General features: G+C 40.7%; 1 protein-coding gene across 8 annotated transcripts in view; it reads left to right on the forward strand.

Annotated features, from left to right (window-relative positions):
• Positions 1-1,263: 1,263 nt before the first annotated feature.
• The window catches only part of GNB1 (G protein subunit beta 1), a 70,120-nt gene continuing 46,492 nt past the window's right edge, over positions 1,264-24,891 (forward strand). For 2 of the 8 annotated variants that reach the window (XM_081016246.1, XM_081016245.1), the window contains exon 1: positions 1,265-1,515. The gene's annotated coding sequence lies outside the window, so the exon portion shown is untranslated. Of the gene's footprint in view, positions 1,516-3,099; positions 3,309-24,891 lie in introns of those variants that run through there. The other 6 variants (XM_081016243.1, XM_081016244.1, XM_081016248.1 and 3 more) reach the window with 5 other exon arrangements.

The following is a 24,891-nucleotide window of genomic DNA, read 5'->3' on the forward strand; positions in this document are numbered from 1 at the left end:
ATAACTTTCTTATTCACAACGAAACAAAAAAATCTCCTTTCACACAAATGACTCCCCTCCCCCCCAAATAAACGAATCTCCTCACGTAGCCTGGTTTGGTCTGTGAGAAAGATTATAAGTACTGGGAACCCAAAAGGTAGGGTTGCCCTATTTTGAAGAACAAAAAGAAAAAAAGAGGGCGCTATGACGGCCATTCAAAGCAAATAAAGGCAATTTGCCTCAAATTTTACCCCGGGGGGGAAAAAAAAGGACGTGTCCTGCAGAAAGAGGACAACATGGCAACCCTACAAAGACCACCCATGTTGCCCCTTCCTTCACCACCACGAAGGGGCTCCTTTTAACTTTCCCGCCCCCTTCCTTCCTAATCATGACGTTTTTATTTATTGGAAACGACTGGTGTAGTAACAAAATCGCCTCACACGCAGCCTGTGAGAAAGGACGGCGGTGGGCATGACCCAAAAAGAGAAAAGAACCCCAAGCAGCATGAAGTGACTTTTAACTTTGATTATATTATTTTTGATTTTTTTTAATTAAAAAAAAGCACCTAAAACTGCCTGGTTTTCAGTTCCAGGAAGGAGGCGGCACGAGTTGGGGGGAGGGGGAGGTCGAAGAGGGAAAAAAGAGAGAGAGAGAGAGAGAGAGAACAACCCAGGCAGGCCAAACGGCCGTGCTCGGGGTTTCCCAGCCGGGCCGCAAGGGCGGGGAAGCGAGCGGGAGGCAGAAAGAGAGAGAGAAAAAGGAAGGAAGGAAGGAAGGAAGCGGGGAGTTGCCGCCTACCCTCGCCTGCCGCGCCCAACCCAGCCAGCCGAGACTCCGCTGCTTTCCCTATGGCCGCGAGCGGGAGCTGAGCGGCGGAGCCCACACCCACCCACAATAGCTTTTTAAAAACAAAAAACCGAGGACCGCGAAGAGAAAGAAAGAAAAACTGAGAGGAGGAGGAGGAAACAACCTCCCACACATAACAAAACCTGCCCGCCCGAGCGACTCCCTCAGGGGACCCCTTGCCCGCCCGCCTCCTCTTGATTCGACGTTCCTGTTGGTGGTGCAGCCGCCGCCCTCCCTCTTTTCTCTCTCTCTCCCCCTCCTCCTCCTCGGTGCGTCTCTTCGTGAGGAAACGGAGCGGCTGCCAAGCGCAGCGCGGGACGGACGGCGGCGGCGGCGACGAGGCGGCGGCAGCAGCAGCAGTAGGGGCTTCCTCCTCCTCCTCCTCCCCCTCCCGGTTTCTTTCTCTTTCTGTGTCCCCCCCTCCTCCATACCTCCCCCTCCCCCCCGGTTTCCTCCTCTTCCTCTTCCTTCTCTCTGCTTCCTCCCTCGACGCTGCCTCCTGCCCCGCTGGCTGGCCTGACGGACTGAATTGACTGGGAGGAGGAAGGAGGAGGAGAACCGGCGCCTCTCGGCGGGGGTCTTGCGAGGGGGTCGCCCGCCCGGCGGGGAGGGAGAAAGGAGGAGAGGAGGGCGTATTGGCTGGGGGCGGCGGCGGCGGAGGCCGTGGATGAGCAACGACCGTCGAGGAAGGTGAGAGAAAGAGAGAGGAAAGCATAATATGTGGTATTATTGGAGGGGGGGTGTTGTTTCGAAATCCCCCTCGCAGGGATCCTAATCACGTTCCCCCACCCCACCCTTTACAGCTTTGCTTGCCGTCCTTATTACGGACCCAGTTCGTATCCCCACCCTGAAAAAACAGGCCTCGTTCGCCCCGTTCTTAAAAAAACCCCGAAGCCCCATGACAGCTCCTGTTCACATCCCCACCCTGAAAAACAGGCCTTACTGACCCGATCCTGGGCGGGTGGGGGGGGGGAACCCGGCCCCATCTCATATCGTGTTCATACTCTCCCCACCCACCCCGCAAAAAAACAGGCCTCATTCGGTTAATCCTGTAAAATCGGGAGACCTTGTTCATTTCCCCACGCCGAAAATCAGGCCTTATTCATCCCCTCTTAAAAAAAAAACACCAACCACCTCCCAATCACTGATCTTGTGCATGCAGCCCCATCAAATCTCTCCGCGGAGACCCTATTCAACCCCCCGCCCCATTACGATCTCTCCAGGCCCTTGTTAAGTCACCTTAAACCCTTGTCTTTTAATCAGTATTTTCTAAACTCTCAACATCAGCCAATCCTGGTTCTCTCCCTACGGCCCTGTTTTTTAGGTGCTCCTAACCCCCTTTCTTCCTCTGCCACCCCCGCAGAAGCCTCCATTACGCCCCTTCACATGCTCCTCCCTTTTTAAATCATTTTCTCCCCCCCCCACCTTAAAATACTCTCTCCTCACTTCTCCCGTCTAGATACCTACCCCCCCCATATCATCTCTTTTTCTAAAAAAACAAATTGTTGGCAAAAAAAGAAAAACAGTTCAGTGTGTTTCAGTTATGGGGGACGGAGGAACCCTTTAATAAAATCCCCAACCCTGGGTCCCTCCTGTTTTAGCCAAATCATGCTTGTCTTCCCTCTCTAGCCTTCTAAAAAGACCAATGCAAAAACTAAGAGGGAGGGAGGCTGCCCCTCCTTGAAATTTGAGTACTGTACTGATCAATTTCCCCCATATTTTCTCTTTCCTTTCACCTCATACACTTTTATCTCCTTCCTACTTCATGACTTAAATCTTGCTCCTTTCTGCCCCACTTCTTTCTCTTTCACCCCTCTGTTTTTACCTCTCCCCGCAGAATTTCCCCCTCCCAGCTGCTTTAGACTGCCCTTCCCTATTACAGCTACTTCTGCTTTCCCCTCCCTTTTTAATACTCTCCCTTGCTGTTTCAAATCCTTTCCCTATCTACAGTACTCCCCTCCATTTTGCGCTCTCTTTTTTCTCTCTCCCCTTCTCTATCCTGTCCTCTCCCCCCATCTTACAATGCCATCCTTCCTGACTAGGCGAGGTGCCCTGCCCTTTTTTGTTAGGGCTGCTGACACAGGAAATCAAGAAATAACCATTTCGGTTTTTTTGCTTTCATTGTCTCCATCACTGTCCCACCCATCTCAGAACATCAGGGAGGGGGAGTGTTTTTCTGTAGCTGCTGGCCAGAGATAGGAAAAGGGTGTGTGTGTGTGTATATGGGGGGGGGGTGTTGAAGAACTGATTCTTTTCTGCATGCGTTGAGGCTAGAAGTGGGGGGAGGGGAAGGAGGCAAGCAAGTCCACAGAGGATGCTTGGGAGAAAATATCAAGAGAGTGCTGTTTGTGTGTGGCTGGTACTGTAATGGTGGAAAATTGATTGGGTGGAGGAGAGGAAAACAGGGTGAGATTGCTTTAGGCAACCCCTGGCCAAGGAGAAGGCTAAGAAAATGGAATCTTGGTGGTTTTCTTCTTCCTACGGTAGGAAATGGTTTGGAGGCGGGGAGAGAATAAGAAATGCTTCTACTTTCACTGTCATAGTAGAGAGATTTAGCTGTTGTATTTTTTTTAGTTGCTTTTCTGCTTTAATAGGTGTTGTATAATTTTGCCATTAATGTCTGCTCAGGGTAGACGTTGGCTGCTGGAGAACCAGGGAGCATGCAAATATGATTTTTTTTTTAAAGCAATTTAAGGAAAATTGCTTTTGTATTAAAAGTTTGTTTTTTTAAAATAACTAGGTGAATTTCTAAAACCACATGAGGGAAATGCTTATGGAGACTATTGTGTGACTTTAAATAATGAATTAATCCAGAGGATAAGGAAGGATTTTATTTTATTTTTTAAATAATGTGTCAAGAAGAATATTAGAATGATGTAGAGGTTATCAATTTGTCACTGTGATGAAGAACTAAAAATTTAACGAATGTGATTTTTTGTCATGATTGCCTTAGCAAAACCACTTATTCGAACACATTTTATGCAAGATACATATATTTTAGCCACTTTAAACAAGGCAAATGCTGTTTCCTTAAAAAAATGAAAGCTTGGAAATGGGGAAAGCTGCTTCTCACACCACCTATCCATGTGGATTTGGATGTGGTGAAAGAATAATACCAAAAATTGAAAGGAGGCTGCTGTCGCCATTTATGTACATAGTCTGAGGAGAGGTTTGTTGCACATTTTGAGGCTTTCCTTCTAAGCACAGGCTTGTAAATAAAGACAAACCGCTTCTGCTGGTTTTATGAAATGCATGTTAGAAAACGAGATGAAGATGTGATCTTAATTAATCTTAGATATTAAGCATTCTCTCTTTTGTAATTTTGGGAAGAGGGGATTGAATAGGTCAATTGTTTTAGTGGTTGCAGATTATGGAGGGTGTGCTTGTTCTCCCCCCCCCCCATTTTTTTCGGGGAATGAATGGATCTTTTTGTGCTGGGCCCGGTAACTGCAACAAGATGGCGTTTGCAGGAAGGCAACTCTTCGTTTTCAACTAAACACAGCTTCACCAAACCAAATCATGTTTAAATTCCTTTTCTGACTTTGATAAGCTTTTTTTTTTTTTTTTTAATTAACAGATTTGTTTTGTTGGGGCTAGGGGATTGGCAGATGTTCTAGGTTTTTAATCTTTTGGTGCTTTTCAGTCTCCAAATAAAGCCGGGTGGGTGGAGTAAATAGTTTTATTGAAATTTTTACATCGTGGCATAAATACATGGGATATAGTGATGGGATCATTTTTAACTTCTCAAAGCCTCCTCATAAGAGTTTTAAACTCTTTCCCCCCCTAGAATGTTGCCACCAATTTTCTTCTACAGCAGGGCTTACATAAATCTTATACAAGCATTATTTGTAGAACTGTGTAATCTGTCAGTGTGATCACATGTGACCTCTTTGTGATGGAAAGGAAATGCAGTTCTGCTCCTTTGCCAAAAATATGACAGCTTCTGCAACAGTATTTGACCTGAAATTCTTCAGTGAAATATATATATCAATAAAAAGTGGCATGAAGCAGAAGCTTGCTTGATTAGTAGAACATTTTCCCTGGTCTTTTATATTTTTTATACAAGTTTTTACATATTTTAAGTGCTTACTGGAGTAGCTTGTACAATTGAATGAGATTTTAAAAGTTGGTAACATTCTTTTTTAAAAAACAATAGCTGTGAATGTGAATTTTAATTCACATTCCAACTGGGTTAAAGTACAGTACTTCAGACTTCTAACTGACCCAAAGCAGATTAATTTAGAAGTGAGCAGAACATATTTCACAGTCTGTATGTTTGGAATTGTACCTGCATTTGCAGAAATATTTGAAATTACACTATTTGGATGGCATCAAATTATTGTTAATAGCTTTAAAATAATACTATCAAATTTTATTAGTTTAATTTTTATCTTACATCTGAAAGCTCACCAGGGCAGACTAGATGACATTTATTTATTTAGTACACATATCTTGAAATTAGTAAAATGCATAGTATATTTTGAGTTTAATAGTAACCCCATACTCTTTATTATGGGTTCTAATTGTTAGCTCATAACAGTGTTCTTTGCATTTGGCGTTGGGTTTGTTTTTCTGGGGGGTTGGGTCTGTTTTGTGTTTCTGCTTTGGTACAGTACATTGTAGTTGAGGCCCACATAAAGAATAGATATTTGGATAAATGCACAAGATACTGACAGTTACTTGTCATTATTGTATTTTCATGTGCACACCACTGGAATTTTGATCATGTTTTATATTTTCCCTTTTTTGCCCTTTTCTCTGTGAGCAGGTGTTAAAATTACCTAAGGGCCTGTGTTCACTAGGGTTTATCCCTATTTATTCATTGCAGCTGCTAGGTCAATGTGGCAGTAGGCATTCTGTCGTGATACTTTATGTGTCTGGCATTGAGAAACTCATCCACTTACTTGGAAAAGTTTGAACTTGGAAGTTAACCATATCATTGTATGGGGACACTGGTTGATGTTACATACCTAGGCATTATGTGTGGTGGTGGTGGGGGGATAGATGAGGAAGTCTGAAATGTGTTCTATTAAACCAAATTAAAAGCATAAGTTAGAGGCTGCTTGGCCTCTTTTTCAGATAAAAACTAACAAGGCTTTAGTATAAGGATGTCAATTTCCGTTGTATCTTTAACAGCTAAGCATGGTAACCGGTCATAATAGTGGTTATGTAGCCAGCAAATAAATGCTGTATGTTTTGAGCAGATTGATTAACAGGAACACACATTACTGTTTTGGCTTTTAGGTCATCCTTTCTGCAAATCAGCCCTGCACATAGCTTGCATTTTGTGTGCAATAAGTTTCTTGAAGTGCCAGGAAGTAAAGTTAGGTCATTAAAAGAGCCACTAACTGTTCTAGGAGGCATTGCTGTGATTTCTCAACCACAGTTTGGAGTCAGAGCACTTTTTCTTCAGGTGAAGATTGTGACTAGTCTATGATCTAGAAATAAATTTTAAAATGTGCATTACATACAGTGAGGGGAGAAAGTATTTGATCCCCTGCTAACTTTGCCCATTTGCCCTTTGATGAAGAAATGACCAGTCCATAATTTTAATGGTAGGTTTATTGTAGTGTGGGACAGAACAACAACAAGAAAACTCCCAGAAACCCAGTCAGTCAGAGATTGATATGCATTAAAATGAGTGAAATAAGTATTTGATCCCTTTGCAAAAGATGACTTAGTACTTGGTGGCAAAACCCTTGTTGGTAATTACAGAGGTCAGACATTTCTTGTAAGTGGCCACCAGGTTTGCACACATATCAGGAAGTATTTTGTTCCACTCCTCTTTGCAGATCCTCTCCAAGTCAGTAAGATTTCGAGGCTGATGTGTAGCTACTCAAACCTTCAGCTCCCTCTACAGATTTTGATGGGATTAAGGTTTGGAGACTGGCTTGGCCACTCCAGGACCTTAATGTGCTTCTTCTTGAGCCACTCCTTTGTTGCCTTGGCCATGTGCTTTGGGTCATTGTCATGCTGGAGTACCCATCCTCTACCCATTTTCAGTACCCTGGCTGAGGGAAGGATATGCTCACCCAAGATTTAACGATACATGGTCCTGTCCATTGTCCCTTCAATGCGGTGAAGGTGTCCTATCCCCTTAGCAGAAAAACACTCCCAAAGCATAATATGTCCCTGTCCATGTTTGATGGTGGGGATGCTGTTCTTGGGGTTGTAGACAGCATTCCTCCTCCAAACATGGCGAGTTAAGTTGATGCCAAAGTGCTTGATTTTGGTCTCATCTGACCACAACACTTTCATCCACTTCTCCTCTGGGTCATTCAGATGTGCATTGGCAAACTGCAGACGGGCCTGTACATGTGCTGTCTTGAGCAAGGGGACCTTGCGGGCTCTGCAGGATCTCAGTCCTTCACGGCGTAGTGTGTTACCAACTGTTTTCATGGTGACTATGGTCCCAGCTGCCCTGAGATCATTGACAGGTTCCCCCCGTGTAGTTCTGGGCTGCTTTATCACCATTCTCATGATCATTGCAACTCCATGAGATGAGATCTTGCATGGAGCCCCAGACTGAGGGAGGTTGACAGTTATTTTGTGTTTCTTCCATTTGCGAATTATTGCACCAACTGTTGTCACCTCACCAAGCTGCTTGGCAATAGTCCTGTAGCCCAATCCAGCCTTGTACAGGTCAACAATCTTGTCCCTGACATCCTTGGACACCTCTTTGATCTTGGTCATGGTGGCTACTTTGGAATCTGCTGGATTGATTGCTTCTGTCGACAGGTGTCTTTTGTACAGGTACTGTAACGAGCTGGGATTACAGGTAAGACCTCTCCCTTACAGCAGGTGTCTCTAATCTCAGCTCCTTACATACAGTGAAGATACCAGGTAGCCTGACATCTGGCTGGTTGATAGGGGATCAAATACTTATTTCACTTATTATAATGCACATCAATCTCTGACTTGTCTTCTGGGTTTCTGGGGGTTTTCCTGTTGTTATTCTGTCTCTCACAGCTACAATAAACCTACCATTAAAATTATGGACTGGTCATTTTTTCGTCAGAGGGCAAATGGGCAAAGTTAGCAGGGGATCAAATACTTTTACCCCTCACTGTATTATGGAGTTGATTCTACAACCTCACATAATGCTGATATAATCCAACTGGTTTCATTAATAATGTCACTACATAAAATCTGTAACTGCTCCTGTTTTTTGTCACTTTTCTCCATACTAATTAAAGTATATGACTGAATAAAACATATTTTGCTATTATCTGAGGACTTTCATTGGAATAATCACACTTCTGTTAAAAATGAATGTAGCTTTTGCTTCCTGTATTTTGCTTCCTGCAATTGGCTCAAGTTTCAGTCCCTGGATTGGATTAAATTCTTACTGTCCGTGGATTTTGGCTTTGCATTAGTGGATTGGTAATTGATATTCTCAATTTTAATATCCAGATGTAGCCATATGGCATTCCGTATTGTTTGAGACTGCCATTAACACGAGCTTGACAGAAGAAAGAAGGGAATGAATAATTTTGTGTAGATGGCAGATTTGGCACCGAAGAAAAATCCTTAGTGCTGTCATCTTCTTTCCCCTTGCCCTCAGCAGGCATAATAGGAAGAGGAGAGTTTCTAGGATAATTGGTCATTTTGAAAGTATCAGTCATTGTGAAATGGCTAAAGACTGGTTACTTTTAAACCAAATAGTTAATTATATTTGGAGCCTAGAATGGCAGTCATTGCAAATGCAAGTGACAGGGTCACTTCCCAGAAGGCTTCTAGGCAAAGGCAGAACTAAGATGATGACAAAGGGCAGAAGGAGGGAGGTTTCTGACACTGTAGAATAAGTTCAGGCACTGATGGTTTATGAAAGGTTTTGTTCAGAAAATGTGCATTGTAAGGTAAAATTTAAAGGCATTGATGATAAAGAGCGGGAAGCTATTCCAGTCATAAGGAGTAGTATGATAAATGCCATGGATGACAAAAGGGAGCTGATACCAGATGAGAATATGTAAAGGGGAGTGAAGGAGAATGTCAGGGATAAAAGAGGTAGAGAATCTGATAGTGCGTTTGGTTGAGAGGTACTGATTCAATAAGAAGATGGTCTCCTCTCAGCAGTGTTTATTTATTTATTTATTTAATAAATTAATAAAATTCATATATTGTTTGATTGTAAAAACCGAAAGCAGTTTCCAAACTTTGGATACATGGTTTATTAAATGTTGGAGAAGAATCCTACAGAGTTGATGAGAAACAATGCATCTCTTAAATAAATATTTATTGTGTGTTTAGATGCCTGCATTTTAAAATCTGGATACTCTGGAAAATGTTTGTATCCATTACTTCCATGTTTTGTTTTGTTTTGCTTTGTATTTGTTTTTTAAAATATAGCAGTGGGAGTCATTCATATTTGGACTGAGGGACTGAGGAATAAGAGTTAATCCCACCCACAATTTTTCTGGTTGACACTCCCCCTTGCTCCACTTCTATTTGCCGTGTGGTATATGCTTTGCTGTCTTGGGCAAAAAGCAGTTTTGGAAGGTAGATTTTTAACTAGGAAAAGGGAGGGAAGGGTTAGAGCTCCTCTTCCTGCACCATGGTCCAATACAAATTCCTCTCTGCATGCACAGCTGCATTTGCCATTTTTTAAAAATGGGAAGGTCTTAATGTCATTTAGTTGCATCTTTAGTCTGTTTCCATACCAGAGTGTTCTTTGCCATCTTTAAGGCTGACTTAATTTTATTATATCAGGAAGATACGTTATCAAATGTGCAGATGGTGAAGGGGGCACACACACATATTTGCATAAACATGCACACTTTATATTTATCACTTGTACAACTATAGCATTTAGAAATTAAGGAAATACTTCTATCTTTCTGAGAACCTTTTGTGCGTTTATCTGTATTTCGTTTCTGTATTTCAGTATTCTGTAATACTGTTTACCATATGGATTTTACCATAGTTTAACTTGGAAAATATGTGTTATATTTATCTTCTTTACCTCACTCTCACCTTCCTGCCACATAGCAATAAAATTGCCAATTGGCACCATCTTTTTAAATTATCTTATAAGTATTTGGGAAAATGGTGTGTATGTAGTGCTGATATACTAATGGGAAAGGGTGTGGGAGGAAATAAATCCACTACAAATTTTCTTCTTCAGTCCTATTGCTTCTTGTTGTATATACTTGCTAGTAAGAAAAACAGGCTAACCTGAGGCAAGTGGAAGAGGTAACCTTTATCAAAGATCACACCCATGAATTGTTATAATTCATATGTAAAACTTCATCTGATACTCATCTCTTACATCTTTAAAAGTGAGTTATGCTGATATGTTCTCTTACAAGTGAGATGCATTAAAAGACTGTTTCATATCTTTTCATCTAAGAACAGGAAGGGATTCTCTATCTTAACAACTCTAAAGCTGTGGTTCATCTAAGTGTGAGTTTTCAGGAGTCTTGAAGGCATGATTTACTTCACAGTTTGTAGTTTGGTAGGACCTTGAAAGAGTGGTATATGCATTCTCCACACATTAAGGTATAAATGCAAGCTCTTGGTTTTTTAAGAATGCTGATTGATTGTGTTATAAACAAAGTGATCTGTGGCAAAATTCTCATTTTTCTGATGAGGATATGCCTTAGCCCCACTCTCCTATTATACACAAGCAGGCTGTCACTTTTTAATTCAGTAGTTCAGTTTTTTAGGAGTCATTCTTGTTTGAGGGCAAAGGCATCTCTCAGGTGAAGCTTAACGTTGGGCAAGAGCTGTTAAGTTGCCTGTCAAGAAGCCAGAGAGTGATACCTTCCAAAACCTAATTTTGTGTTCAGAGTGGTGTTTCTGAATATGTGAGTAGGTTCAATACTTCTGGGTGTTGAAATTGAGGAGTCTTTTGTGGCAAACTTTGATACTCCCTACTTTAAACAATAAAAGTGTACTGAGCTTTATGTATACCCTAATGAAATAACAGTGTAGTGTATAGGTTTGTTGCTTAGGTTGTCTTTAAATTAGGAGCACATTAGCGAGAGGTGAAATGTATAAGACTTATTAGGTGACTTAACCTGTGTTTTGCCATGACTGCTAATTTGAGTAGAATTGCCAAAATTTATGAAAATCTGCTACATAAGCTTTTCATGATTCTTTCACTATCTTTTTGAAGTATCAAAGATACTTGCATAAGAAAAAGGTCATTTAGAATGTTGACACATAAGAGAATGGTAAGGGATGTGAGCTTTTGTGTAGTAATGACATTTTTCCCCCTGAGAAAAGAATTTTAACTTTGTCTTCTAATTACAAGTTAGCTGCTTCAAAGGCTCATTTAAATGGCCAGAAGTAATTTTCAACGCATTCCTGGAATTACTTGTGTTTTTGTCCCTTTGGATGCCTGTGGGAATGCTAAAATTAACTGATCTTTCTTTTGCAGCCCTCCCCCCAAGTACACCTTTCTTCTTATTGTTTGCCATTACAGTAGGCCCACAATGTACACACATTTAACTTGTGTGCATTCAGCTTTATGTGTGTGTGGATTTATTTATTTATTTAAAAAATCTTGGAATGGGGGTGGTGTTCCATGAAAAATGACTTTGGCAATTTCACCTGCCAATGTTGAGGCCTTACTTTATTGAAAGGTTGGGGGGACTGGGGAGGTGATAAATGTAATGTTGTGTTTTAGAAACCTAGGAAGCTGATATATACAGAGTCAAAACATTAATCCATCTAGCTCAGTATTGTCTACTTTGACTGGCAGTAGTCAAACATCTTGCAGACAGGAATCTTTCCCAGCGCTATTGGAAGATGCCAGGGGCTCATTGTGATACTTTTTGTATGTGTTCTACTGCATTGAGCCATGCCTTTTGTCTTAATATTATAGCAGATCCAAATGTTTGCTGCATAGTGTTTTAAAAGCAGACTAAGAAGAACTTCATATATATGAGAGATACCAGTAGTGTGAGCTGTTTTTATTTAAGACTTTTAACATAAACCTCAACCTGCAATGGCTCCATTCCAAACACACCTCTTCACAAGTTTCATTATATTAATGATTTGATATAAAATTCTGACCTTATTTTTCTGAGCTATTTGCATGTGAATAGAATATTGCAATGGCATATTTTGCTGCATCTCCTTGAGCATAAAAAGCACATGTTTAAAGTTCATGAAAAAGTATACTCTGTCAGGATGGTTAGTACTCTATAAATACATCTCTTGCCCACCTAGCAGTTCAAAAGCACGTTCAAGTGCAAGTAGCGTTTGTATACTTTTGGACTGGACTCAGTACTATGTTTTGATTTGCTAAGTTGATCTGCAAAATTTTATCAGGTGATAGCTTGTTCTGTGAGAGGATGACAAGCTTTCTCCCTGTATGCAGCTCTCAAGGTTTTGCAAGTAATGTAATTGGTAAGAGTGTGAGCTGAAAATATACCTGTTCATTGATGAGGTGATACTTGACTTCACTAAGTGGCTTCAGTTAAGCAACCATCTGCCTTAGCCCCTCACATCTGTATATTGTTGTTGTTGGTATCCATCAGTCTTGAGAGACAATGGAGTGTGCCTCCAGGGGTGAAGTCTAACTGCAGTGTTAGGTGTACTGAAGTGACCTCCCAAGGGCACAAACCTGGGCAGTATGTATGGAGGTCCTGGGCTGCCCAGACAACTAGACACCCCCCCCCCGCCCGCTCAGTCTCACCAAAGGAAAGCAGAGCAATATGTTTGGCACCAGCTTGACTGTAGGAGTTGCCAGAAGGAGGTGTACAAGGTGCCATCCAACCGTCTTAGAGATTCCACTCTGGAGAGTAGCCAATGGGTCTCAAACCCTCAGTGAATTACAACTTCCCCTGCATGCAAAGACAGGCTGCAGCAGATTGAGTGGATGAGACCAGTAAAGAAGGCAGTTTCTGCAGGTCCTGTAGAGGAAAGTAAGGGGAAGATGGGGATCATCAGCTTGGGAATGTAGCCCATCTTGGAGGAGGAAATCTCTGATGCTAAATCTCTGCTGCCTTGCAGTACATTTTTGGGAGAAGAAAAGGCTAAGAAGTAAACCCTACCATTGGTTGTCAAACGTAATCTGTTCCAGGAGTCACTTTGACTCCTGGAACAGTTCGAAAACCAAGGCGCTGCTTCTGATTGGCTGCAGGAGCTTCCTGCACTCAATTGGAAGGTGTGTTGGACGTTCGGCTTCCAAAAAACGTTTGCAAACTCGAACACCCACTTCCGGGTTTGCGGCGTTCGGGAGCCAAAACGTCCAAGTACCAAGACGTTTGACAACCAAGGTACGACTGTATAATACTGGATTGTTATTAAATACTGATACATTAAAAGAATTTTCAGTGTCGGCTCCTTGTTGCAGTTGGGGCTTAGAGGTGAGTCCTGAATCTGGCCAATTGAAGACTATTGTTTTAATGATGGCATGATGAAGAGATACAAATTGATAACTGCTGACCAGAGGTGCTTGATCAAAGATCAGCCATTTGTTTAATGTTTATAGGTAATCATGCAGTCCTAGGTTTTATGTGCAGGTTATTAAGTCCTATGTTTATTATGGCTGGCACATAGCCTGACCAATCAGTATGTTTAAATCTTATCGTTTCTAGCTGGTCCCAGTTGCTTTTGAAAACTTGGTAGATTGTGTTAACTCCCACCTTTCAACAACAGACTTAGCTGTTACTTTCACAAATCACTTGAACTAATGACAGCAGTTCTGCATGAGGTGGCAATTGGTGTTCTTATTTAAACACTTTTAATTTGGATGCCACTGCCTTGTTTTTAAGTTTTATGAAAAAGCCTAAATCCTAGCACATATTAACCAATATTTTAAGTTTGTTGCTGTCACAACTATATCTTTTCAGAAAGGAGTGTAATATAAAAATAATAATTTATTATTTATACCCTACCCATCTGGCTGGGTTTCCCCAGCCACTCTAAATTTAATACACACTATTGCTTCAAAGATTTCAGTTTGATCATAAGTTTCATCTTCCCTTGATTTACACAAATTCTCTTAACAAATAAGCAAGTCTACAAATACAGTGTTTGAAGTTTGCCAGGCACATTTTACAACTTACTATTTGCCACTTGCAACCACTTGAAGATGCCCATGTGCTAGGATGGCATCGGACGTTTTCACCACCTGGAGGTGTATGTCTGGAGATCCTTGGATCTTGACTGTTTTCACACACTAGCAACACATCCTGTAGAATTCTATCCATTGTATTTTATCTGCACAATCAGAATGAATTTCGGAAACCAAAAAGTTTTATTGAAAAATATGACTTTCAAGCCGCCTTGCCCCCAAATGGCAACTAGGCATTCGATTTTGGCGACCATTTGGTGACTGGCTTAAGGAGCCATTCGGTATCTAGCTTATATATCTGTGTTTCTACATACTGATGCTTGGTTGAGATCCTACAAGAAAGAAATGGCTGGCAGGGTTGGGAGCCCAAAGGAGCCCAACAGGCTTAAAAGTTATACAGGAATCCAGCAGCTGCAAAACTGCGGTATCAAGGATGGCACCACTGACTCATGAAGATGGGTAGAGTTTGACAAATGCATGGTTCTGTAACCTTGCATTTGGCAGAAACAATAGGTTTGATCTATGATATAGTATCCTGCGGCAAACAGAGTGGAATAGGAATTTTACCTTCCTCAGGTAACTGACAAAATGAACCATGAGCCATAATTGGTGATTGTCAAACACTAGCTAGAGTGTTTAGGAGGATACAGTTTTATGTTTAATGCAAATGTATTGAAATTAGAAACTCTGTTCATCTTAGGACACACAAGTAATTTTACATTAATAACCAAATTGCTCTCTTTCAGTTTTGTACCTGTCTGAATTGCACTTAACCCAATGTTGTAATCTTGTTTTGAACATTTGCTTCTGAAAGATGCATGGCATCTACTCAGGATTTGTGTAGCCCAAGTGAGTGTGAGCCTGTAATGAGAAGTCAGTCAGTCTCTTGAGCATGGAACCCTTTGAGTTCTGAAAGGCAATAATATCTAGCACTAGGATTTCACCCAGCCTCAAGTAGCTAATGCAGGAGAAAATGCCGTACTAGGCGGTGCATTGCATATCTAGATGCTTTGCAACTTTATCAACCTCCCTGTAGTCAGCAATTCCTTCATATTATACAAGAGAGGTGGGGGGCAGGTGGAGAGTAATGATTATCTTGCGGTGGTGTTGCTCTGTCTCCCCTAACTGCAGACATGCAGCCTACGACAGATTACTATCAAGGGAATGCAGCCCTTAACAGTAAAAAGATTCCCTCATCCCTGATAATAAACACTTCTGAAATGATGATTGCATATAATGGTTCTGTCTAGTAGAGAGATCTTTGTGCTAGAAGATGAACCTTTAGTAACAGGGTTTCTTGGAATCGTAGTGAAGGTGTAGGTCTAGGAGCATAGTGCAATGTCTGTAATAGGAGCATTTAGCATTGTGCTCTGGATCAAAATTTGAAGGCTGCTTTCTGCTCCAAGAATTCATGGATGCCAGTTAGGGAAGAATTACATATTATGTAGTATATTACAGTGCTAGAACGCCAGTCAAAATATAGTTGCCCCAAATGCAGCAGTCAGAAATAAGAGAAGTTACTAGCTTTTCATAGAAGCATCATGAGATTTCTTGTTTGGGGTGACTTGACTAGGCAGATGTTTTTAAACTGTGATTGCCAACCTGGCACCCAGAAATCTCCACGTAGTCACAATTGGACCCATACCAGTAGCAAAACACACCTGACCCCTGGGGAATTTAGAACACTGGTTGGTCCCAACTAGAAATGGGAATAGTGGTACAAGGGTGATAATTGCTGAGCTGGCCTAGAAGATCCATTGCCCCTCCAGCTCCCAAGAATTGGAGAGGCAGCAGGTCTTCACAACTGAGCACTGGGAAGAAGTTTAGTTTAAATCAGGAAATGGTTGTTTCCATCTCTGTTACTAGGGGGTGAGGGAAGAGCCAGGTTTTGGGTTGTGTTCAGTGTTAGCCCTGCTAAAAGTTGACCTGTTGGAATATTGGTGCATTAATGTATTTCAAGTTGTTAACCAAAGAAGAAATGTCATTAGCCTGGTTACTTGGAAGAGATAAGGAACAGAGAAAAGATACATACAAGCATCTTAAAAACTGCTGTGTTACTTTGGCCTGTATAAGGTAGGATTCTTAAGTTCTGTGTGAGGATTTCCTTGAGTTTTAAGTAGCTCTGAACCTTTAGAGTAGGTGTGGTGAGCCTGTGACCCTTTATGCTGCTGGACTCTTTAATTTCCATCTGCTTGAGCCAGTTCATAGGAATGACTGTATAGTTCAGCACCTGGAGGGCCACAGGTTCCCCTACCCCTGCCTTAGGAAAGAACCACAATGGTTATCCTTTTATATGGAGAAAGCTATATAGAACACCCCCTCACGTGCACATGTTAAGCATGTTAGCCTGTGATTTTGTGGTGCAGACTGTGACTAGAACAGTATGGTTGGACCAGGATGATATTGTTAGCTCTGCTATGTAAGGAAGCAAGCAGGATTTTGCACACACTGACCAGTACTTGGTTCTAATGCCATCACTGTAGACAAATGGATTTTATTGTTATAGGTATTTTTAAAAATATTGCTTTTCCAAGCAAAGCCCATAAAAGACACTTACAGCAATAAAAAGTACAAGTATTTTTAAAATCCATTATTAGGAAAACCAAGACTAAGACAGATTCACAAGAATTAAACACTCAGAACTGCAGTAGTGTAACAGTGTACCATCACTCATTTGGTGACTGGGACAAAATGTTTCCTGGGGAAAGCCAATCAACTAAAATGTCTAAGACCTTCAGAAAAGCCTGACATGTACCTACACGCTATATCTCTACTGGGAGGGAGATCTAAAGATGTGGTCATCCATCTCAGAGAAGTTGGATGTGGATACACCAAGAATACCTCTGATGCAGATCTCACTGCATGAAAAGGATGGTACAGATGTAGGCAGTCATCTAGTAGTTCAGTCCCAAATCATTAGGGCTTTAATGTTAACACCAGCAGCTCAGTTTGAGCACTGGTATCCAGTGTAGCTGGTATATTACAGTGGACTGCCATATACCCATCAGGACTTTTGTAGTGCATTTTGAACCTCCTGAAGTTTCAAGACAGTCATTAACAGTAGTCCCACAGAGTACATTACAGTTGTCTATCTGGAGCATGGATCCCTCCTCCCTTAGAAGGGGCTGCATTTAACATACCAGCCAAAAGTGATAAAACATACTCCTAGCCACTGATGTTACCTGGGCTTCCCCAGTCAGTGCCAAATCTTAGAGCACTCCCAAACTGTAGTATTTTAGAGGGAGTGCTACCCCATCTATCATCAGTTGTAGCCTAGTTGTAGTCCTTCCATAGTGAGGGAATCTCCCACTCCAACAATCACCTCTGTCTTGTCTCAGTTTAACCTCAGCTTGTTTGCCCCTATCCATTTGAGAACCATCTGGGCACTAGTTTAGAATTACAGCAGCCCTACCTGACATTAGGATATGGAAAAGAAAGGTAACACTGCATGCCATAAGCATACAGATGTCATTGTAGCCTAATTTTTTGAAGCATGGAGCATAATATAGAACCTTGTGGTACCCAATAAACTAGAGACTAGTAGTATTTGTCCAGTGTCAGAGGATCTAAATTAGGCTTATTAAGATAATAAGTTAGGCTTATTAAGATATCAGGAACCACTCCTTTCCTCAACAAGGCAATAACATCCTGAAATTCAGACATCCAACCTCTTCCTGGTTGTTTAAACCAGACAAGATGGACAAGGATCGAATTAACAGGTGGGTGGCACTGATCTGGTCTAAACCATAAAGCCTAGGGCTTGCCGATCAAAAGGTCTGTGGTTCGACAGGGTGAGCTCCCGTTGTTTGGTTCCAGCTCCTGCCCACCTAGCAGTTCAAAAGCACGTCCAAGTGCAGGTACATAAATAGCTACTGCTCCAACGGGAAGGTAAATGGTGTTTCAGTGTGCTGCTCTGATTTGCCAGAAGCAGCTTAGTCATGCTGGCCACATGACCCGGAAAACCTGTCTGCGGACAAACGCCAGCTCCCTCGGCCTACAGAGCAAGATGAGTGCGCAACCCCAGAGTCGTCTGCGACTGGACCTAACGGTCTGGGGTACCTTTACCTTTTAGGCCTCATTGCTCCAAACAGCTCATTCTCAGGTAAGATGAGTTGAAAGGTATCCATCACACTACAAAATCACTTAGTACACTTTTGAATCAGGTAAGAAAATATGGAAAAAGAACTCCAGGTGTTAGAAATGTTTATTGTAGACTAAATGTGCTATGGAAAATTCCTTGTAAATATACACTGATTATTTGGCTGTATCCTCAGAAAAGTTGCACTTTAAACAGGGCTCACTGAGGAAATAGATTTCCTCTCTTTGTTGTGAATACACAGGTAAATAATTTTTTCCTTCATTATTTTTCTGGTTTTTGTTTTGCCCTTTCTTTTCAGGTTTTATAATCTACTACCTATTTATTAGGGATGCAGGTGGCGCTGTGGGTTAAACCACAGAGCCTAGGGCTTGCCGATCAGAAGGTTGGCGGTTCAAATCCCCGTGACGGGGTAAGCTCCCGTTGCTCGGAACCCTGCTCCTGCCAACCTAGCAATTCAAAAGCAGGTCAAGGTGCAAGTAGATAAATAGGTACTGCTTCGGTGGGAAGGTAAACAGCGTTTCCATGTGCTGCTCTGGTTCGTCAGAAGCGGCTTAGTCATGCTGGCCACATGACCCTGAAGCTGTACGCCGGCTCCCTTGGCCAATAAAGCGAGATGAGCTCCACAACCCCAGAGTCGGCCATGACTGGACCTAATGGTCAGGGGTACCTTTACCTATTCATTTAGGTTCAGGAACTTTTATGCCAGCAAAGGGGTGAAAATTCTATTGTGATTCCACAGGGATTGTATCTGGCAAAATATTTTTTCTTTAGAATTCTGTTTTATTAGTAACAGTTCCCTGCATAGAGTCTGTTCAAGTGGACATTAAAAGTTGCAGTTTGGCTGTTTCTTGTGACAGAACTTACTGCAATATATATACCTTTTATGTGAGAATTGTTAAAAACAATTCATTTACTTTATTTGGTTGCACACTGCTAATCATAAAATTTCTGCTTTGGTATAGTTTTATTTAGGTTATATTTTGAGTCTGACCAATCAGATTTTGTGGGTTTCAAATAATTTTGGGGAGTGTCGGTGGGTCTTATTCATTTGGGATCCCTTTTATATTCTGATTGTTATTTTATTAATATATCATGTAATTACATTTAAATCTTTTCATAGTAAAACTTTACCATAAACCCATCATTCTATAGGTTTAATATACATTTATGAGAACACACTATATTTTCTTATATTTCATGTTATTAGCCCTTATCCTATGTATGCTGTACATTGGACTTGAAGAAGGAATTTTCTGAACTGCATCACACCTATAATAAGCTACATTTCTTGCACTTGGAGGCCCCCGCCCCTTATCTTGCCTTTCAGCGGTGCAATCCTAATTTTGTGGTGGCTTTACTGCACTGCTAAATCATTCAGTCATTCCTAATCAAAATATTGATTCACGTAGAAATCTTTCAAGTATATATATATGAACACGAAAACGCTTTAACTTTTTCAGAGCACAATAAGCCAATGATTTTTAAACATCATTTCCTAGGTGATTAGAGCCATCTTAAGAGAGAGAGTGTGTGTATAAAATACACAAAGGCTTTCTTCATCACAGGAAAGCAAGCAGTTGGAAACGCCTGCTCTAAACAGGAAGTGACTTACACAGTTTGCCAGATGTGAGACGACAAGCTGCAAAGTCTTTGTTACCTTTCTAATTTGTGTTTTGGTTGAAAGGAGGGGAGGGGAACTTCTCTAACTTTTTGAATATTGTATTTTTACATGGGCAGCTGTATTTGTCACATCATTTTTGCCCCGTAAAGATACCTCTTGTGCATTTGAGAACATTGCCAGTTGATTTAGGCAACGTAGAGCTATATAGAACAATGGTCTAACCCTTTATAAGACATATTCATGTAAATAGTTAGGAATTTATGTGAACTATGCCATCCCAGTTGCTCAGGATGGGTAATGAAAGCAGCACCCCAACAGAATGAATCAGAAGAAGAAAAATTCTTTACCTTTCCCCATTCAAACAGTCTTTGCCATCTCAATATCCCCCAACCATTGTATCACTACAGACCTATCTCTGGCATGAAAAGGATGTAGAAAGTCCCAAAGAAATCAAAGGAATCTTGCTTCCATGTCATGACACCCTTTTTAACTGCAGCCAGCATCAATTCTGATGATGACTGGAAATTAATCTTCAACCATAAGAACAAAGTCAATTGTACAGAGTTTACAGAGGCGTATGTGAAAGAAATGCAATGGGTTGTATTTATTGTAAGTCCTACTCAAAGTAGACCATTGAAGTTAATAGACATGACTAGCTAAGGCACATAAATTTTGATGGATCTACTCTTTGGTATAATTTTGTTGGATACAAAACAATACCCCCCCCCCCCAAAAAAAGTTGCATTTGAATTCCTAATGTTGTTAATGGCTGACTGATCTATTGCAATATATGTTTGACAGGAAGAACTTTCTGACAATAAGAGCTCTTTGACAGTAGAACAGACTCCCTCGGGAGGTAATGGACTCTTTCTTGGAGGTTTTTAAGTAGAGGTTGGGTGGCGATCTGTCATGGATGCTTTAGTTGAGATTCCTGCATTGCAGGGGATGGATTTGATGACCCCAGGGGTTCCTTCTAACCCCAAAGACCAGTCCAAACATAATAGCATTGGCCTGTTGATAAATTGAACTAATTAGTTAGTTGACATTTTCCATTTACAGCTGTACCTTGGTTCTCAAACGCCTTGGTTCCCAAACACCGAAAACCCGGAGGTAAGTGTTCCAGTTTTCAAACATTTTTCGGAAGCCAAACATCCAATGCGGCTGTTGGCTATTGGTGTTTTAGGGGTTGTTTTTAAAAGTCTGGAATGGATTAATCTGTTTTGCATTACTTTCTATGGGAAAGCGCGCCTTGGTTTTGGAACGCTTTGGTTTTGGAATGGACTTCTGGAACGGAATAAGTCTGAGAACCAAGGTACCACTGTATTTCAAGAGAAATGCATTTTTCAACTTCTTTCTCAAGCCTACTCGTCTCATACACAAAGTGGCAGTGACCATGTTCGCACATAATGCTAAACCATGTTTAGTGCTCTGTGGCTAAGCCTCCATGAGCCTGAGTGAAGTGTCAGGCTGACTGATACCATCTCCTCCTGATTGGCTGGGACTGAGAAGAATTCTGCCAAGTTTATTTGCATTTGAAGGTGTTAACTGGTCACCCTTGTTTTTAACAAAAGCGCTTGCTGAATCTTCAAACCATGGCTTATAAAGCTATGCTGGATTTTGCTTTTTTAAAATTTGTAATCTCAAATGGTGTTGGAAAACTGAATAATTTTTTTGTACTTCTACCCAGATTCCTTGCACAATCACTGAGAACACTTACATAAAATGTTCAGAGTTATCAATCATTTCCTTAATGGGTGTAGCAGGAATTACAAGTGGACTCATCACATTATCAAAGTGAGATGATGTTGAATGAAGAGACCCCTGCTAGTTTCCAGTTACAGATGCTTGTCACATTCAGATTGATTAGGCATTGTTCCAAATTGTATACTGTATTTCTTAGCATGTTGTGCTAAGAAAAGTTAGTTTGGCTTTTTATTGTCCCTTGGACAAATTAATTTTGTGGGTTAACTTCCCCAGTGGCTAAAGACATGTTTCCTACTGGAGATCTAAGCTTAACTTAGCATTGATTTTCCTTGTTATAAAATGGTTAGCATGACTACAGCATTCATAAACATTATTAATTTCATTAAGGTAATCAAAAATAGATAACAAAAATAGGATTGACAACATTTTGTCCAGTAATTTTAATCACTATCCCCACCATAAATGAATATACCGGTATGTGCCTCTCCGTTTTCATCTTCTCCAGGAGTATATTATTTCTGGAGTAAGTAAAAGAAAGAAAGCTGGCTAACCATGGTTGTTGTAACTAAGACCATCAATTCATGCACAATGCTAATTTAAGATTATTTGAAAGTGAAACTAAACTTGGCAGAAGTTCTGCCCATGTGAGCTCAGCTCCACTTTGATTAGAATCAAGGAGGCTCCTCTATGTAATGCTAAACTGTGGTTTAGTTAACATGCTAATTGGGATAGTATACTAGCCTAATCTCTTAAAATGTCAGGTTAATTATGATGTATCTATAATGCAAGCTGCCCTTACAGGATTCAAAGCAAGTTAAAGTATGCCACCTCTTAACATGCTGTAATAGCCTCTATTAAGTTAAATAGAGGCTCCTCACATAAGACAGCTGGTAAATAAACATGTCAGAATTTTCAGGCACAGCAGCTGTATGAAAGATCTCCCCTCTACAGTTTAACTGTTGCCTCAAATTGTGTCCTTTGTTCCTGTGTTCTTTTGTGTTTGCATGTTCTGCATAGGGATGGTGGATAAATTAGTTCAGTCTGCATTTTAAAGTGAACTGACCTCATTCATCAACCCTGGGTTTATATGTATCGGAAATAATTTATAAGTTGGATTGTTAACTTCCCTGAACGTTTTGCAGTGCTCCTTTGATTTTAAAATATGTACTGTGGGGGCATACAAAAATACATTTTTGTGTAGGAAATTACAGCCTCAAAACTGAGCTCAGTATACCTTAAAATGACAACCTCAGTTTAAAAGTCAGCTTTAAACTCTTTGTGTCCAGCTCTCACTTCCAAATCTCACCCCCCCCCCCAAATATCTACTGTGGTTGTATGTAGAACATAGAGTGTCTCAAGACAGTCGTCTAAATGTGGCAGTACACAATTTTCTGCACTCTGGTAATCCCAATGGCATTGAGTGCACATCATTTTGTCCTTGTGGGTGGAGAGCATATGTTTTCCAGTAGCAGCAATTTCCTAGATCGAATCTTGATCCATTGTGAGCACAACCGTTTGTAGGTTAGCATTTCTAAACCTTAAAACAGCCCAAAATCTTATGTTGGATGCTTGGTACTATTCCCTCTGGAATAGAGCCATAATGGAAAAAATTATGCACAGTTTGAGATTTTGACAAGACTAAAATCTCCAGACACTTTTTATGTGATTTGGCATTATTTTATAACATATACAGCAGAACCCTCATTTTCAAGACAACCCTTGTCACAAACCTGGCAAATATGGAACTATACTTGATAATCTGATAACAAAAGTCTTTACTTGGACTTTATTGTTTTAATCCATGTGCAACTGTACTCATTATATGTGCCTGTTTCATTGGTTTTTTATCTTTTAATTTTCACCTGTTATAACTGTTCTCTGTGTTTTATATACATTATAAAATGAAATTAAAAAATACAAAAACTATGTTTATAAACCTTAACCGACATAATCATTAATAGAAATGCTTCTTTTAAGTTTCCCTTAAGGAAACAGCAAAGTGAAATGACTGTGTGGATGTTTAATCCTGAAACATGCAGAGTAAAGAGCAAGAGCTTGATAATTAGTGTCATATGTGTGTGTCATTAGGCTGGATCACATGTTACTTTAATCCACAGTTAAGCTTAACTATGGGTGCATGGAGTACAGCGCTAACAGCTTTGCTCCTCTTGGTCCTGCCATGAGCTAAGCTATGGTTTGGCTCAGTGTTTGAAATGCACCATGTGCATTTTGCTACTGACGTGGGTCCAGTTGCGACCACATGGAGATCTCTGGATGCCAGGTTGGCGACTGATATCTCCATCTGGCTGGCCCCATCAGCTTTCTTAAACAGGTAAGCAAAAGAACTTATTTATTGCATTTATACCCCACCTTTTCCATCAAGGAGTACATAGTTCAACCCCCTCCTTAACAACAACCTTATGAGGTAGTTTAAGAGGCTGTGACTGGCCCAAGGCTACCCAGTGAGCTTCATGACTGAGTGGGGATTTGAACCCTGATCTCTCCCAGGTCCCAAGTCTGACACTACCCACTATAGCACACTGGATTCCTAGAGTACTTTTGCTGTGGGGCAGCATAATAAATAAAGTAGGTAAATAAATATGGGGAAAGCAAAATGTCACTTAGAGAAGAATCTGAAATATTTTCTTGAAGCTTGAATTTGTTTTATGCTGGATTGTTTTATTTGTTGTTTTAATGTATTCTAACCTTTAAGTTTTTTTCTTTAAATTATAAAGTGGTATAGTAATGAAATTAACAACGACAGCAACAAACTCGGGGCGGTGGTGTCGATCGTTACCCAGATTTAAGGAGTCATTTGTCAATTAGCTTATATTTTTGAGTTTCTAACACTGGTTTGGCTTAGTGTTACATCCGAACAAGGATTCATGGTTTGGCTTCCTAAAACCGCAAGCAGTAAGGAAAGAACAAACCTTGATTCTAGATTGTGGTTTGTTTGGATAGAGAAAAAGCAAACATGGCGTAGTAGTTCCTAGCGCACATGTACCAGCATGTTGTATATTTACCTTTAAGCCATAGTGAAGCTAACTGTGGTTTAAAGTGATGTGTAAACCAGGCCATTTTGTTGTCCTGCAGAGCTGCTAAAAATAGATAATTGTATGTTTTGTGCCTGCACATGCAGTGCTAGGACTCTATCTGGTACAGAATTCATATTCCTGAGAATCTGCTTCGATTAGAAAAACACAGACTTCTCTCTCTTTTCAGCCATTAGTCGGGAAACTTGAATACCAAAGGGAGAAGTCTAAAGTTGGAATAGCTCCATTTCCTTTGTCATCATCCTAGTTCCTTCTTCTCCATTCCATTTTCATTGCACGTGTTTCACCCTTACCCTGTAATAAGCTTTTCCTGGCCAATATAATTGAAATTTTTTAAATTTTAATTATGCTCTTTCCTGCATGACATGAATCTTTTAGGGTAGGATAGAGATTGGTAAATTATTTAGTTGAATGTCGTGTATATGTTTATATAATTTGGGATTCACAGATTTGGTTTCTTTAGTATGAAATGCATTTATCTGGGGGAGAGGAAACAGCATACTTAGCCTTAACTGTAAAGATCTCGATGTAGCACAGGTTTTTTTGTGGTTATAGTGAGGTT

Source organism: Podarcis pityusensis (genome assembly GCF_964106645.2).
Source record: "Podarcis pityusensis genome assembly, chromosome: 8".
Classification (NCBI taxonomy): Eukaryota; Metazoa; Chordata; class Lepidosauria; order Squamata; family Lacertidae; genus Podarcis; species Podarcis pityusensis.